Source organism: Coturnix japonica, chromosome 2, assembly GCF_054131305.1.
Source record: "Coturnix japonica strain WE chromosome 2, WE-NBRP24, whole genome shotgun sequence".
NCBI lineage: Eukaryota > Metazoa > Chordata > Aves > Galliformes > Phasianidae > Coturnix > Coturnix japonica.
Window position 1 is genome coordinate 74,330,720 of NC_140664.1, and position 18,343 is coordinate 74,349,062.

The 18,343-nt window shown below is 45.7% G+C and overlaps 1 long non-coding RNA gene across 2 annotated transcripts; it reads right to left on the reverse strand.

The window, feature by feature from the left end:
• Positions 1 to 13,527: 13,527 nt before the first annotated feature.
• LOC146761950 (uncharacterized) lies at positions 13,528 to 18,198 on the reverse strand. Of its 2 annotated transcripts, none has more exons than XR_014942782.1 (2): positions 18,065 to 18,198; positions 13,528 to 13,711 (listed from the first exon to the last, which is right to left on the reverse strand). It is a non-coding gene; the product is annotated as an uncharacterized LOC146761950 (long non-coding RNA). The 2 variants fall into 2 exon arrangements; XR_014942783.1 differs by lacking the exon at positions 18,065 to 18,198 and adding an exon at positions 16,399 to 16,536.
• Between the last annotated feature and the right edge of the window lie 145 nt (positions 18,199 to 18,343).

Genomic DNA, 18,343 nt, shown 5'->3' on the forward strand with positions numbered 1-18,343 from the left:
CCTGAGGAAAAGGCAGTAAGAGCTCCCAGCCCCAGAACTACTACGTGCTCAGCCTTGCAGTAGCCCAGGAGAAGCTGCAAGGGTTGGGGCAACCCCAAGTACAGGCTGGGCAGAGAATGGAATGAGAGCAGCCCTGAGAAGAAGAACTTGGAGATGTTGGTTGATGAGAAGCTCAATATGAGTTTGAAGCCCAGAAAGTCAACCATATCCTACACATCATCAAAAGAATCATGGGCAGCAGGGCAAGGTAATTGTTCCCCCACACTCTGCTTTTGTGAGATCCCACCTGGAGCTCTGGAGTATTCAGCAAAAGGACATGCTTCTGTTGGAGGGAGTCCAGAGGAGGACCATGAGTATGTTCAGAGGGTTGGAGCACCAGTTCTATGAGGACAGGTTGGAAAGAGTTGGGGTTGTACAGACTGTACAAGAGAAGACTCCAGAGAGACCTGATAACATCCTTCTAGGACCTGAAGGGGGCCTACAGGAAGGCTGGAGAGGAACTCTCTGTCGGGGTATGCAATGACATGACAAGTGTTTTAAACTGAAGGATAGTAGATTTAGATCAGATATTAGGGAGAAACTCTTTACAATGACAGAGGTGAAGCAGTGGAACAGGTTGCCCAGAGATGCTATGGATGCCCATTCCTGGAGGTGTTCAGAGCTTGATTGGATGAAGTCCTGGGCAGCCTGATCGAAAGGAAAGTGACCCTGCCCAAGGCAGGGAGGTGGAAATTAGATGGTCATTAAGGTGCTGTGCTGGGATAAATGGTTCACCAGGGAAATCTTACCTTAAAAGGACATTGGTTGGAAAGAAGGGGAACCCTTCTATGTTTAAAAATATTCTCCTCCTTCTTAAACAAGGCCCTGAGGCACAAGGATGGAGACAGCCAGTGATGTGCTCCATGCCCTCATCAAGGAACTGAGGTCATTACTCCAAAATCAGAGCAGGTTTCAGATATGGGATTATTCATTCCTTCTCTATGTAGGCATAAATGTCTTATTTACTTGATCCTGACACACAAGTGTTTGAGCATGTACAGTCAAAGGCTTCTGCAAATTGGACCCCATGATTTTACCTAGACCATACTGAACTGACTGGCCCTCAGCAAGCCCCACATTAGCATACACAATGCCACAATTTGATTGTAATGCCTTTGCAGAATCAGCCACTCTTATCCCTCTGCCCAGTGATGTTCTGATTACCTCACTGCTAGCACAAAATCATTTCATTTAATCTGAAATTACTCAGAACAATTGTTCCTGCTGAGGTTAAGCTCTGTTTAGCGCACAATAATTAAAAATCTTTCCACATCTTGCATGCCCATTAGAGCACTATAATTGTACCTGTTAAGAGGAAGCCTTTACAGAGAACTCCTTTGGTATCAGCAGACTTGTGAGAAACTCAGGCCTTTTTCTGGCCATCAGTGGGAGTAGCTGTAGTGCCAGTGATTAATGCAGCTATTAGGTGAGGAGGAAAGCACTCCATCTGACCGTCCTCTGACTCAGCCATAAACAAACCTGCTTTATCTCTTTCTTCAGCCCCCTCCCTTGTTCCTACTCTGCAACAATAAAGCAAAGCATAGGATGAGATCAAAGAGGCAGGCCAGGGCTTTCATTAACATACCGTGGTAAGGAAAAAAGGATGGGAAGCTCAGGGACAGGTTCAATGCCCAACACAAAGGAGAGCCAACACAGTATTCCCTGCCCAATGCCAAAGAGCACCAACGCAGTCGGTGCACGTTCTTTGATGGTGTTACATGCCACTGCCTACTGATGCTTCCTGACAATTCCAAGCTGTTCTCAGGTGTGCCCGGCTTTCAGACTCGCCTTGCTCCCAAGCTGCCCTTCCCATCACAAGGTGCCTGATCAATGCAGGCAGAACGCAAAGATCCCAGTGCCCTTGTTCAAGAAATGCCTTTAAAAGCCAAACTTGCCTTTTCCTCTCCGCAGTTTCCTTTCCTCATGTGCCACAACAGCAGACCAAACTGCCAGGTGCAGCTTTCAATGCAACCAGGCTGAAGGGTCAGCCACAGCCTGCACACCCCAGCACAGTCTGGAGACCAGCCCTACACTAAGAGTAGCTGCAGCCTCCGTAGCACTGCCCCAGGGAACAAGCTTGGAGAGGCCACCACACTACTGGAATTCTTAGCACAAAGCTCATTGAGACATCAGCTTTTTGTGTCCAACCACTTTTCTACATTGCCCATCACTTGGTTTTAACTTCATCCATCCAAATTCAGGCTGGATGGAGCCCTGGGCAGCCTAATCTAGTGGGTGGCAACCCTGCCCGCAGCAGTGGGCTGCAGCTCGATAAACTTTAAGGTCCTTCTAACCAAAACCATTCTACGTTTTATTTATGCCTCCTCAGAAACTCGCTAATATATATCTTTTATTGTGCCATGTAGTGAGGCAATACTTTATCAGGCAGTTGCTGTGCACACAGTAATTTACAGCAGCTGAGCGGTGGGCCAAGCCACATTTATACTTCCCTTATTTTTATTACTGTGTGCTTTTTCATAGGCAGTGTCTTCTGCCTGAAAAGACAACATTATCCAAGCAAACAATGTCGATAGTGAGAACTGAATAACAAGACAATAAAAACCAGGCTGCACATTGTCCCCTGCCCATTGAGATTACAAGTAAAGCAGCAGATGAAAGGGGAAGGAGGGAAAACCTACACCATCACTGCAGCACCTAAATTTTGCTTATGAAGATGCCTATCTTCACTCGTATTAATTTTTATTTGGACAAACTTGCTTTTAAAACTCATCCTGACCTGCTGGAGACACTACGTTCATGAGCCCAATCCTGCCTTCACCTCTTGCCACATTTCCCCACTGGAGCAAGTAGCAGCTCCCAGCACCTGCTAAGTTTCCTCAGTTATTTCTGACCTGAGAATCTGGTCAGAGAAGATGCTGAGCCATTCTCCCATCCAGCCCCAGCTGAACTATACCTTGCAGAGATCCATCACTTGCCTGTAGGAAGCATAGCCAACTCATTTCTCCCCACCAAGCTCATGCAGTCTACAGAGCAAGAAGCACAGTAATAAAGAGAGAAGCCATAAATGCTTTGCTTTAAGCAACTCTTCTTTTCAAGGCACGTTCCTCACGTTGTCTTCTTCTGGTATGGAGTATGAAATGGATGACTTACATGGATGGGCACATGACTTTCACATGCTCTGTGCCCTCCAAAAATGAGAAAAAGTCCCATTGAGCTCTGCATAAGCCCTCTGCCATGTAGGTAAAATGTGGCCTGCAAGGGAAACAAGTGTTTCTCAAGGCTGTGTCAGCAAGAAAGTTACATCACAGTATCTCGAACATCAACCCAATGAATGGTCAATGACTATCACTGCAGGCAGTGAATGAGTTGCCTATGGCAAAGCAGGAAAAATGGCAGCCCACCCCAGCAACTGCAAAGTATTAACAGTGCTGTCAGAGTGCTTGTTAGCACCTGAAACCTGCAGTATCAATATGTAAACCAAAAACCATTATAAACAAGAGGATGCATTTTCTTTGGTTCTCCAAACACAGATTATGGTCCAATCCAATATGTAGGTACCAATACCAACTAGTATGGAAGGGGATGATTAAGAGATTAATTTTATACACTTAATTAACATCCCAGGCTGATCCCATTCCCTACACCTGAAGCAGATACAGTACTATCAACTGAAAAGCTGAGTGACAGTGACTTGATAGCAAAAAGCTCCACTGGGTAGTTTGGGGTACATACCTACACCTGCAAAGTGGAATGACTATTTTGACTCAGATGCAATGGATTTTAAGGAGTTACCTTTTTTTTTTTTTTTTTTTTTTTTGTCTGTTTTAAATGCAAACAGAGTATTTCACAGCTCCATTATAAACCCAGAACTCATTCCCACTTGGCAATCACCAATAGGCCCCAGAACCCCATATGAGCCCCATAGACCCCATTCAGGCCCAACAGCCTTATTTGCTAAGCACCAACTTGGTGCTCAATGCAGTATATAAAGTCAGGGTTGTTTCCCCACTTCCTTATCAGATGTCTCACTTATCTGCACTGTACTTTATAGCTATTTCCTCATTCAGTCAGTGTCACAAAGTCCTTCTGCAGCCCCTTGCAGTCAACCCTTAACCTTCTCATCCCTAGGCATTCTCTAATGGTCTTTCTCAACTCACCGCTCACTCCCTCAGATCGTGTATGGGTATAGTGAACAGCTGAGACTCCACCAGTGACTTCACTCCATGGCCACACTTCTGCATCCATTTTACCTCCCCCAAGGGCTGACGTCTCTCATAGCAACCAATGGAAGCTTCTTCATTTTCAGTCATATTCCCTTTAACTGACTTTAGTAATTACATCATTCATGGCTGTAACGGGCATAAGGGACAATGGATTCACCAGAGCACCTATAAATCTTATATTATATCCAACTTCTGACTTAGACCATAACCTGCATCCGCTGTTCCACATCACCATATTGAGTTCAATAAAGCTTTTCACAGAACTCCGCGTGGTGCTCCTGGAAGATTCATTCTCCCACAAGACCAGAAGTTTGAACCTCTCCAATCATTTTTTGCCACTGTTAACTGATTTTGTAAATGTAACACCAGCAAACAGCCATTGAGCTGAGCAGAACGGTGGCTGGCATGTGCTGCAGCAAGCCCTCTTCCTTAAGAGATCTGGCCTTTGCCACCCTGAAGGCATTAATCCTTAGGGACTGCTTGCAGCGCTATCTGCAAGAGGTACCAGATACAGAACCAATGAAATACCCATGAAGAATGCTCTTCTCCTGCAAGACTTAGGGTGCTTAGCACCTGCACAGTGTCCACACACAAGAGATGGGCCTTCCTGTCATGGAAAGGTCAGCAGATTTAGGAAAGGTCATAAACACATTCATATCCAAGAAACATGCAAGAGCCACGCAGATTCCACACATTCTCCTGCAAACCACTCAGAGTCTGTAAACGTACATCCTAGCAATAATTGCGTGCCCACACACGTTTATCATTGGGTCACAAATATTACCATAGTGTGATACACCTCCATATGTGTTTGTTAGTTAGTTGAGATCTACCTATTTACTTCAAAAAACACAGATGCTCTCACACCAACCGCTACACAACTGCAGCCATTTTTCTCTTTTAGGACACTTCCATATTTGTTACCTGGGAGAAGAGTACAACTCCCACCTTGCCATGATCTCCTTTCAGGGGGCATTTCAGATAACTAAGTGTAAGCAGGAAAAAAAAGGAAACAGGATTCCTACTCTGTCATCACTGTCACCACTGCCTTCAAATCACCAGGATCAAATCCATCCTAACAAATACCCGCTGTTACTCCGTGCTTGAGCTCTCCCAGCGATAGATTTCTGTATTCATATTTGGAATTCCTTGCATGGGTTTTAGAACAGCAACCCCCTGCAATTCCTCCTGTCAGCTCCCAGTAATTCACTCCCAAAAGGCAACCAGAAGGAAAGAGCAGAGCTCAGATGTGCTGGAGAGTTAGAACCCTCCATCTTTTAATAAAAGAGTAAGTGGAAAAAGCTACCAAGGGGCACCATAAGAAAAATGATCTCATTTTATTCAACTTTGTTCTCAGCCTGACCAGTGCAAGTGATGGCTGATAGCGGTGGTCCCAGAGCCGCCACTGTACATGAAGCAGCTGCGGCTCTGAGCACCATAAATCACTTGAGAACACCCAGATGGGCCCCAGCTGCACAGCGGGCTCACCCAGCAGCACACAGGACAGGAACACTGGGGAAGCAGCTTTGGTTTCATCAGCAGAGGCAGCTTGGGTGACGCCTCTGCCCCCAGCAATGTGCTGGCTCCTGCTGCAGCCAGAAGAAAGCTGCTGAGCATGGACAAATTACGGTACAGAGATTAAAAAGCAGCTGAGCTGACGCATTGGCTTTGTATATCATCGCCAGTAAGATTCGATCCCAACTCCTCAGGCATCACAGGGTGGATTAGCAACATGATTTGTTTTTTCCTCCCTTACAAAAAGAGAGAGATAATCCACAATGTATTTCTGAGAGGTGCAGCTTCAATTGATGCACGCACACCCAGAAATACAGAAAAAAAAAGTATGGGCAAACTAAAAATAAGTGCCTTTCACATTGCTTCACGTGTCACACATGCAGAGAATGGCTTCATGTCATCTTATCACAGACCCACACTTGGCCAATACACATACACAGATGGCAAACATGGTATCATAGAGCTCAGTGTCCCACACAGCAGCTCTGATGCTTCCATGACACTGAAACGAGCACATGTGCAGCACCCCAAAAAGTAAAGAGTTTCCCCTGTATCAAAACCACAGGGAATGGAGAAGGGCAATTATCTCTCCAGAGCACCCACTCCTCTCAATCACTGCAACAGCAAGGCAACACATCATGATTTGCAGAGAGCCTGAGGTCTGCAGCTGGTTTTCACACTACTTAGATCAGGGCAAAACACAGACTATTGTTTTTACTTGTGGTGCTTTGCAAACAGGCAGAATGCTTACACATCACCTGCCAGCCACGGGCCAGGGAGCCACAGGACAGCACAGCGGTACCTTCTGCATGCAGGGCACGACATGGAGATTAATCTCAACCAGGGATTTCTGTGTGCAAACAGCTTAACTTTAAAGAAAACATTTCTTGCAGAGCTTACTGCACAGTGTGCATCGGTACCCTAAGGAATAAATAAATAAATACTAGACAGAACAAAACCCCAAAGAAACAAAAAGTCAAAGACACGTTCCAAGGGCTGCTCCAGCTTGTGCTCCTTGTTCCTAGAGGAAGAGCCATCGTTAGTACCAAACAGCAAGAGCAAGCACAAGGCCAGCAATTTGGGATTCAAAGAGGTTATGGTACCAGAGACAAAACTGGGAGTCAATGGTTTGGAAGCTGAGCACAGCCCCTGCTCTCCCAACCTGAGCACAGTAGCAGAGAGGCAACCCCAGGTGAGCCGTGCTTTACAGAGACGACTTGTTCTGTTCTCTGGAGCAGCTTGCCTGCACCTGTCAGGGAGAAACCATCAGCTCTGTATAATCAGAGAGATCTGGAGGGAGGGCAGCTCCTCGAGGATCACCCATCACACCCTGGTCTGGAGGAGTTTTACGAAGCTGTAATAAACACAGCACAAGCAAGAGAAGGCCAGAATACAAGATCAAAAGGTTTACCCGGCATGCCTGGCTGTGGGAATGGGGCGCACAGCTGTGCATATGAAAGGGTTACACCCAAAAAATGAATACGACTGCCAAGCAGGGTGGAAAGAAATTATGTTTACAACTGCAAAGCCTCATGCTTCCATCATCAGGTGTTACAGAACAGGAATCCTGGCCTGCAAAAAATTTCCAATTACCTTTGTTGGCTGCGTGAGCAGCAAGTGGTTTCCTTTCTTGTCATTGAGTTGGAAAGTTATTTTCAGTCCTACTGTTTCCATGCAAACCAAGAACTTTTAGGTGAAAAACAAACCAACCCTGACGTCATGGGATGAGCCGTACACCAGTTTAGACACGATCATAATGAGGGGGAAAAGAAGTCGTCTATTTGCTCTGATTCAGGTCCAATTTTCCAGCTTTCACCCATAACAAAAAGGGAAACGTGATAATTCTGTCCTCGGAGAATTCATGGAATTGCTTGAAGTTGTACTACTGAAAAATAAAATAAAAACCACTACCACCACCACCACCAACCCAACATGTAAATGAATCACAGAATGTCTTGGGTTAGAAGGGAGATCAAGGATCACCAAGCTCCAACCCGCCTGCTGCAGGCAGGGCTGCCAACCTCCACATTTAATACTAGACTAGAAATGGCAAGTTGCCATTAGCTTTCCTTTCTACCTGAGCAAATGCAAGTTCTGAAAATACCGATATTATCTTAAAGAGGTGATCAACCTTGAAATAAAAATAAAGGGGAACGCAGATCATAGAAACATTAAGGTTGGAAAGGCCGCTAGGGTCATCTAGTCCCACCACGAACCCACCACAGCCAGGTTCACATTGGTGATGTGTATGTTGTACGTATGGTGACGTACATTGAGGAACAACAAAGATGATGATCAGTGGCGTATGGCTGGTGTCTTGAGGATTGAGCCTCCAAAAGAAAGCATTTGATACTGCGCAGAAGAGTTAAAGAGAAGCAAAGAAAGGAGCCGCTGCAAAGTGCTTGGAGCCAAGCACATCGCTGAAGAAGAGACAAGGACTTTGCTAACCCTGGAAGCCATCTGCCAGAAGGGAGCCCAAACTCTTCCTATTATGAGATAAGGCTAAGCAAATCAGCAGCAAACAGCTTCATTGAAATGCTACTACTAATAATACATCATTCTGCTTTCCTGGGATGGTTTGAAAGCTTGCTGTATTTTTATTGGACTTTCCAGTGATGTCAGCTTGAGGCAGGGCTTAGACATTTAATTGCTGAAGGGCGAGTCTAAGAAGGGTGTAATTAGTACAGGGAGTGTCTGATGTGGGAAAGTGGCATTCCAACCTGAGGGAGAGCCAGGGTCAGCCTGTCCTGGGCCCCATTGCACTTATAGGTACTGGAGGAGGAGGAACACCCCCGGCCCAGCACTGTGAGCTACTGCTGTGAAACGCCACTGACCTCAGTTATTCCTCACCAATTACTCAGGCTGCAACAATTTCACGTCAGACATCGTTCACTGTCACAGAGCTGAGAATGCAAGCAAGGCTTAAACCTTCCAGATACGCAGCCCTCAAGTTATTGCATCAGGCGATGGTTGCAAAACAGACAACTGCTGACTTCAGGAAGGCTGCATGGGTGTAACTAAGAACAGAATTTGGCCATTAGCATTTGCATGGGTTTCACTGTAAATTACAAGAGGGATGTGGAAGAGTCTCCAGTTCCAAGCAGCAGAGGAAACACCTCCTTTGCAGTTGTCCATCTCCTACCTGCAGGAGTTCTAAGTTCTCCCCTTGAGAAGGAGATTCCAGGCATCAGTCAATCCATCCATCCTCCTCTAAACAACTCCTTTACATTTACCTCTCCAAAATGCTGGCAGCTCCTGATCTGGACTTGTGAGTACTCTGTTCCAGAGGTCACTTTGCAGCCCCAAACCAAGAGACTACTCCTACCCATGTCACCAAGCCATTTGTTTCACTCAGATTTTGGGTCTAACCATTGGAAAAGGCTGGAAGCACTCTGCAGCTTCTTTCAATCCCAATACAGCATCACCGTTTCTGACCCAACAGCTAAAAGTTGTATGATTGCAGACATTTGGGGGCATCATAGAGTCACCCAAAGTACAGGTAACTCAATCACTATGCCTTGTGCAGCCAGACCCTGTAGCTTAAGAGTTACTGAGTGATCATACAATCATTAAGGTTGGAAAAAAAAACCACTAAGATCACCTAGTCAGACCACCAACCCATCCCCACCATGTCCACTGACCACATCGTTCAGTGCCACATCCACATGTTTCTTGCAGGGACGGTGACTTCACCTCCCTGGGCAGTCTGTTCCAGTGTCTCACCATTCTTTCTGAGAATAAATTTTTCCTAATATCCAACCCAAACCTCCCCTGAGATACAAGGCTACAGGCTTAGGAGTCTCTACAGTGTAAATCAGCAGTGTATCATGCTGCCCAAGCACACCTTTGGTGGACTCCGTTACGTCAGCAAACAAGTGCTACTACAGTAACACCACTCCTAACAAGCACGTTTTGATGTGCTTGTTATTGCTTCCTTCCCACCAAAATCTTTTCATCTTCTGCCTGCGCTGCCCCTTACGTATGAAGCAAGCTGCCAAAAGATATCACCATTTTGAGGCTTTTGCAAGAGCTGCCACACTGGTCAGGGAACTTCTATCTCTTCAGTGTCCTGACTGACATAACTGTGAGATAGCAAAAAGCAGCAGCAAGGAGCTGCCTCAAGTCTGAACGTGCCCTTATCATGCGTTTTTACCCAAGGCACACGTGGCTGATAGCACAGTGCACGCTGACAGCTCTACACAAACTTCACCTCGTGTTGAAGCATCACACTTGTGCCAGATTATTTCCTCTCTCACTTGTCCTCTTTCCCTTCAGTACAAACCGTGGGATAGTTTCTCCTGGCTGCCTGGAATTCAGTGCCAATAGCAGGTACTTTGAGGCCTCAATGAAAATATGTTTTCTTTTCACTTAAGCCTCTCACCACCAAACTCATCTCATTACTCTCAGCGCCCATCTCTAATACTTCCAGCATCTCAAAGGAAGAGAACAGCGCACCACCCAGGCTCACCATCAATAAAATGCACTCATTATACATGCTTCAAAGCAAAGAGTTCAGGTATTGTTGATCCAATACAAACAGGAATCCTTTAATTCTGCACAGTGCAATACCCAGGCAGCCACAGGGTACTCTGGCTCTTTCATAGGGAGTCCACCAATTACACGGGTTGGTCACAGAAAGCTGACATTTTGTTTTCCTTTAAGTGGAAAATGCTTAGCAGTAGCATCTTTGGTTTCCCCAAGTGAAGGAGATGGAGTTCCTGGCTCACCAGTGGGAGGGGAAATAAACTCATACAACATGTCTGACAAGGGCTTGCTAATCATAGAATCACACTAAGGTTGGAAAAGACCTCCAAGATCATCTAGGCCAACTGTCTACCTACCACCAATGTTTCCCCACTTATCCATGTCCCTTTGTACAACAGTATCTTAGGACAGTTTTAAATTGATCTAAACACTTCGAAAGCCACAAACGAAGCCAAGTTCAGCTTAGTTTGTAACTCCCTACAGTAAAAAATTTTGCCCTTTAAGGAAATAAATAAAGAAATGTAGTTCCATTGCAGAGTAGAGTTTGATTGACTGAGGTAGGAAAAGAAAGAGCTGGCTTTTCCCTGCAATGATGTCACAGATCACATATCTCATCTGTGATGCATATAATGCTGAAGCATATCTTAATGCATGAGATTTAAAGAGAAGGTTATAAATAGGGTATTTTCTTCCTTTGCAGTCCTTTCCAGTGCTGTAAGTAGTAATAATAATTGGCAAAATAAAGCCACACAACTGACACCTCAGAACTAAAACTCTGAAGGAACTACTTCTTTTCTCTTGGGCTAATACTAACATAATTGAACATCAGAAGTGTGACATCCTCAAGAAACACATCCCTCACCCCTGCTCAGATAGGAATTCTTCAGCTGTTTTAATCCTTCCATCTGTTGTACCAGGAGTTGAGGTTTTCACAGGACTAAGCCCTTGGTCTGCTCCCTACCAATCCCCCAACAATGAATAGCACTCTGTGTTGCACTGCTGCTCCTAATGTCACAGGGGCAAGTCGCTGCAAATCTGCCACCTCAGCCACATAACCTCGCAGGGAGTGGCTTCTCAAACAAGTCAAAACTGCCCTGAAAAGTGCCTCCTGCTCTCTCTACTACTTCTTTAGTTCGCTTCTTACATAGCTTCTGCACCCTCTATGGTGATGGTAAGGAGCAATCAAGGAAGGGCCAATAATAAGGAAGGACAGCTTGCAGATAGATTAATGACAGTATCCAGAACAAGGGATGGTGTAGAAGGTGCTGGAGAACCACCACGTGACAGCCCCCACTCTTCAACCGCTCTTTCCCTTGCTAGCTTTGCTCATCCAGACTTGCTCCATCGTTTGAGTTGTCACCATCTCCAAAGAACCACTGTTCCTCATATAACAGCAAAACAAGTAATCCAGTATGTTTCCATGCATTATGATTTTGCCTCCTTACATTCCCTCGAGGGCCCAAATATTTGATAGACCCGATGTCTACCCATCCATAGTAGCAACTCTCAAGTCCACGCTGAGGCTAATTCATAGCCCAAAGAGACCTAACACTCTGCAAGGCATGCAAACTTGTACTCTGCAAGCTCATGCACATCATAAGATTACGGAATGAGAAGGTTGTTGAGGACAGAGGACAAACAACTTCTCAGTTTTCTATTCTAACCAGTAGCATAAGAGCATCAAGAGCAATGTCTTATCCTAAACACACATAAGAATGAATTGAACAGAGACAGTCAAACCCTGTGCTATGCATTTTTAGTTAGCATCCGCCTTTATCCAGCCCAGCCAATTCACAGCTCTGCAAGATCTGCATATCCCAAAATGTCAGCAGTAGCACGCACACCAGAACTGGAATGCTTGGCACCTTGGAGGAAACATTACTTAAAACTTTACATATCTGACCTCACCTCAACACTTCATCTTCAGACCTAGTGAGCAGCCTGCTTAGCCAGCCTTCCCTCTCCAAACCTTGACTCCAACCTGCTTTGACTATTTTATAGGCTAAAAGTTATACTGGTAAGGTTGCTGTAACTCATGTACCTCACAGACACAGAATTACATAGTGAAGAATCCAAAAAGAAATCTTTTCAGACTTGCTGTCAAGATCCCATGCCAAAGTGCTGGTAATAGTCTGCAACATCTTTCTGCCTCAAGCGTGGTGCTCACATCAAGCTGCAAGAGTCAAGGGTTAGATCAGGCAAAGGGAGGTGAAAAGCAAGGCTTAAGGAATGCCAAGTCAACTCTTTGGCTTCAAGTGTCCTCCAGAAGCTAGCCACGGGCCAAGCTTTCTGTTCTCCATCCCCATCGCTCCCTTAGACCAGCATTAACACCAGGAGAAAGGTCACAGCCCATCTGTCATCCTGCTGTGCAGCAGCCCAATATAACCAGATATCTTAAAACAAAATAATTTAAAAGGCCCACCAATCCAAAACCAAAATACACAACAAAAATCAAACACCAAGCAAAACTGCCAGCAGCCACTCCTGCTCAACCGTTCAAGCCTTGTGGCCTCTGAGCTCCAAAGCAGACATGGATCTCCAGGGTAGATTAGACAGCATCTTAAATCCAGTGCTGTAGGCTAGGTCTAATGTTCACATTCTTGCTTGGGAGAGCTTACAGGTCCACATAGGCTGTAGAGATCAGAGGCGGGCTGTTGCATGCCATGAAGAAAGGCCAAGTTTGTCCTTATTTCTGCCCTTTGAAAGTAAACAATCATAAGGGAAGAAAAATAATGGCTGTCAACTACTCAAACAGTATTGACTTTCTATATTCTAATTGAGCTGCTTACTGTATTTAAACCACCTGTGATGCTCGTTACCAAACATTTTTAAGTTGATTAGAAGTGACAAAACTATGTCTGAGCGCTTCCTCACTCAGTGACCATCCAAATGCTTCCCTTATAAAGAAATAGAGACAGGCAGTTCCATGTAAACAGATGGGAGACCTCTATACACTTCCCAGCCCCTGTGGTCTCTCATCATCCTGCAAGTAGCCCCAAGGAGCATCCTGCAGGTTTAAGGGTATAATGAGAAGAAGCACTCAACGTGTTCTGTATTGGTGTGGGAGAAGCAACAAATTGATATCAGACCAAAGGACTGGCTCAGTCCTCAGAACTAAGATGCAGTCTGAGGGCAAATTGGCCATACAGCATTTTAGGAAAATGGATAGAGTAGGGGGGAAAGAAAAGGATGAAGAAAACTCAGACACCAACTTCATGGAACAGAAGACACCTGCTGAGAGTACTTCCTCCTTCTCCCCTCCCACTGAAGCTCAGTGACTGGCAGATGAGAATGCTCTGGAATGTCCTACGATAGGACTAATTGCTTTTTTATGCTCTTGTCTCTGATAGCACAGTTGTAAATATTTCCACTGTATGTACATATGCTTTCAAATATCACTTAAATCTTTTGGCTGTGAATTCCAAGAAATGCATTTCTCCAAGTATCTGACTCGTGTCTGATAATCCGACGCCTTCCACATGTCCAGCCTGTTTAAAAATACAAAATTAAACCACGTTAATGACACCTCAGATAAGAGAGCTGACTTTCAACCTCTGCTTACCTGCACTGCTGTCCCATGAAAACTACTTCTACCTGCTTCAAACCAACCCTCCCCCAGGTTAAGTTTCCCTTAACTACTACTGCAGGGTTTAGTGAATAACATTTCAGCATTAACTTTCTTTGCTGTTTCCATAATTCCTTAAGCCTCTCATCTTGCTTTTTCACTTTCTCCTGTCTGAAGTGAGGAGCCTCAGCACTTACCTTGGCCGCACTCCTCCCTGCACAGATATCACAGAGCTGAGCCACCAGTCTTGGGATGACCATGGGTGATGCTACAACAACCTCTTCACGTAGCAGCTGATGTCACACACACACACAGCACCAGACCAGGGGACAAAAGCATACCCTGTGGGTCTATGTTCCGACCAGAACTAAGCATTAACCTTAGGATTTGGTCATACACAATGCATCTTCTTCACTATGCCTCCCCCAAACAAGGCTGTAATCCTCTGTTAAAATTACCCTGCCTCATTCTCCAATTGAACATTTTACCTGCAGGTGTTTTGATTTCATGGGCGGTACTTCAGATATTTAGTCTTTATATTTTAGCCAGAAAAAGGGTGTTAAAGCAGCTCATAGTTAGCCATGCTGTTTCTTTTGCAGCTGTAAACACTCATACCGATTGCCTGACAGAACTGGGTTCCCATCCATTTTTAGAGAACACAGATAACAAAACACGCATACTTTGACAAACGTGTCAGACAATATATAGCCCTGCTTACAGAAACATTCCCAAAGCCACGGTGGCAAAGCAGCTTGAGTTCAAGTCATGACAGGAGGGCAGATGTTTTCATTCAGAAGGGGAAAAGAAACTCATCTGGATGCTACATTTTGACACTTGAATACTCTGTGAGCAATAGAGTGAAGGGGAAGCAGATCTGTGATCAACAGAAAGGAATTCTCAGCGCCTAAGGGATAGTTATCACATAAGCCTCAGCACTGCTGTAACCCATCTCAGCCATCTGCAGCAGCCACAACCCACCACGGCCAACCTCTACACAGTCTATTCACTCATGCTGCTCCACAGGGGTGTTACACTTCCCACAGCGCTATCAGTAACTTCAGTAAGAAAGGGGAAGAAAAAGGATAAGCATAAAGCAGTAGCACTACCTTGAGCTGCTTGCAACCCAGTTCTTACAGGAGGTACTGACGTTCCCACCCTAGCAATACTCCACCTGCAGCAATAACAGTGACAGGGTATGCCATAAACATGTTGCTATGGCAAATGCAAAGCAAGTAGGCTTCTTCAGATCCTATTACTCAGGAAAAAACACCCTGCCTCATCATACGCTGATGTCCATACAACATAACTGAATATCCTATGCTACTTTGAACTTCAAAGCTTTTTCTTTAGGATACAAACAAATACAAGTCCTTCCCATCTACCCCACCTTCTGCTAGACTGACATCTTTAGGCAGTTATGTGCCCCTAATGTATCTTTAATGGCCTATTTCCTGCTACAGGGTTCACCAGAAAGGTGGTTTACCTCACATCTCCTGGCCCATCCTATGCCTGTGGACTGCCCCACTTCTCCACACCTCAAGCCTGCAATAGCCAGGGCACATGAGCTGCTCTCACAGCCCACCTCAACAAATGCACACCCAGCTGCAAGTTATCCTCAGGTCACCTGCACTTGCAAAACACAGACTCTTCTGGCATGCTCCTCCACAGATGCTTTGCAAACACCTTGACTACATATACCTGGAGAAAAGCACCAGAGGCAGAAAGTCAGCTTTGCATAGCCTTCTCAGGTAGTCCTGCTACACACAGCTGCAAGCAATGCTTCTAAACAGCTAATTCAGGCCTACCTTCGTGCTACAGGATGACTAGAGAGCTGGGCAAACTTGATCAGGCTGTGCAACACAGCCTGGAGGGGAGACAAGGCTATGTGAGCTGAGACAGTTCTTCATCCCTCAAGCCCTGATCGCAGCAGCCTCCATTTTCTGAAGTGCTTCCTCAGGTAAAGAAAGCAAAAGTCCTCAGCGGGGCACATGCTCTGGGTCAGTAGCTTCCAGGCCCAACACCATGATCCAGTACTTACCCTCAACTTCAGAGCACACAGTTCCCAAAGAAAATGGGGCTGCTTCTGCATCTGGCAACCCCAGGCTCACAGCCAGCCATGAACCAGTCTCATAGGAGAGCAGTCCACTGGTGGCCTACTTGAACTTAGAGCGCAAAGAGTTTGCCAGAGACTCACTCAGGCTTGGCACACTTCACAAAACACCCTGAGGTTTACCCAGGGCACAACTCCTTGCTAGAGGAAAGCAACAGAAGGTACAAAACTCCTTGCAAAAACCACCAGCCTCCCCTCCTCCCATCACTTTCATGAAACATGGATGTTATCACTGATAAACCATAGTTGTCAGTTTGTCAGCAGAGAAGAGTGACTAATACAATGTGATTCAATGGCAAACTGCACAAAACCCTTTGTACCCAAGAAGACAACCGATCATATTAATCACAGCCACCTTGCCTGATTATGTCACTATGCAAGCTCCCATGATGGCAAACAAAAGCAGAAAATATGTCCACACAACTAATAGGGCTTCAGCCCTCTGCAAAATTAAAATAGACATCAACAGTACTTGCTCATCTCAGGATGTAGGGTCTTACCTCTCCCTTCCTTCACTACCAAGTTAGAGGTAGTCACCTTTCTTGCACCCAATGTAATGTCATTTTCCAAACTGCATGTGTTTTTCCACAGTCTCCCAACAAACATCCCCTACTTGCTGAGGCAAAACCAGTTTTGCTTCCCAACATGTTCCAGCAATCCCATGTACACTTACATAAATACTGTGCATAACAGTCCATCAGTCCCTGTGAGGACAGGGGGAAAAGAAGGGAGGTGTCTGGAAGCACTGACCACAATTCCAACCAAAGGATCATAAGGGGTTGTAGAGGTCAAGCTGAGGAGAGCAACAAGACCACATTTCCTTGAGGAAACGTGCTTCTTAGTGGAGCAACCATGCGTGCAATCGGCCAACATCTCAGTCTTTGCCTGTGACCATCCCACAATTTCTTATGGGTGTGGAAGGCGAAGAACAGAGAAGGAAGCTTCACCGTTCCTCTGGCCAACCCATCATTGCTTGATGCCCGCTGATGGATAACAGCCTTCTTCTATCATCAAACATTGTGCGTCCCGTAAGTGTAATCCCCAGGGCATCAACTCCACCCCTAAAATAGCAAAACAAAAATCAAGATTTTTACTGAACTCCTTGTCTATGCTGATGCAGGGAGTACTGAAACTGTTGACAACAGGAAAAGATGACTGATGAACAAGGACAACACCTCTCTCAAGGCTTTTGTTGGCCCCAGTAGCCCAAGTGGCTGCCAGAAGAAGAGGTGGGATGTTTTGAGTATGGCGCCTTTGCTCCAACACAAAGGACTCTTCAAACTCTGCCAGCTCCTCCCTATATACACCTCAGCACATGGACCGGTAAATGCTGAGGCACACACATGAAACTAGTAATGCTGAGGCACACCACAAACAGCTCCCACCAGAGTTGGGTGCAAATGCAGTTGGGAACTAATGCAGTCTTGAAGTCAAGTATTCATTTGGCCAGCCTACAAAAAGGTGTGTCCTATTTCCCTTAAGAGCAACACTGCCCCTTGCTGGGGTCAACACATACACACACACAGAATCACAGAATGACCCGGGTTGGAAGGGACCTCAAGGATCATGTAGTTCCAACCCCCCTGCCTGGCAGGGCCACCAAACATACACATTTACTAGATCAGGTTGCCCAGGGCCCCGTCCAACCTGGCCTTGAACACCTCCAAGGACGGGGCATCCACAACCTCCCTGGGCAGCCTGTTCCAGGGCCTAACCACTCTCCTAGTGAAGAACTTCCCCCTAACATCCAACCTAAATCTTCCCTCTTTTAACTTAAAACCATTTCCCCGTGTCCTGCTATTGTCAGCCCTTTTGAAGAGTTTACTCCCCTCCTGGGAGTAAGTTCCCTTCAGGTATTGAAAGGCTGCAATGAGGTCACCCCGCCACCTTCTCTTCTCCAGGCTGAACAAGCCCAACTCCCTCAGCCTGTCCTCATAGGGGAGGGTGCTCCAGCCCCCTGATCATCTTCGTGGCCCTCCTGTGGACCCTTTCCAAAACCTCTATGTCTTTACACACTTTAGTCTGTTTAGGTATACCTCCCTGGTTGCTTCAAAAGGGAACAGGGCAGTTCCTTTGGGAGGAAAGTTACCTCCCAAATCATGAAACTCAGCTATCAGCAAGATAATATTAAAAAGTGATGAAAGCACAGACAGGCAGCAAGGTTACCTGCAGATAACTGCAACAACCTGCAGAGGACAGCTAGCTTAATATACTGCCTTCACAGTACAGATGCACAGGCCTTCTCTTGAGTTGGTTTCTCCATCTTTGTTGTTCCTCCTGCTCCAAGAATCTGTCTGAACCAAATCAATGCTCTGGAACAAACGGAACCAGCATGCTTGCAGTGTAAGGCAGGAGAGGAAGATGCTACAAACAAATAAATGCAAGTTTAACAACAGGCTGAATCTGCAAGTGAAAAGGATTTTTAAAAGCACAAATGTGTTAAAT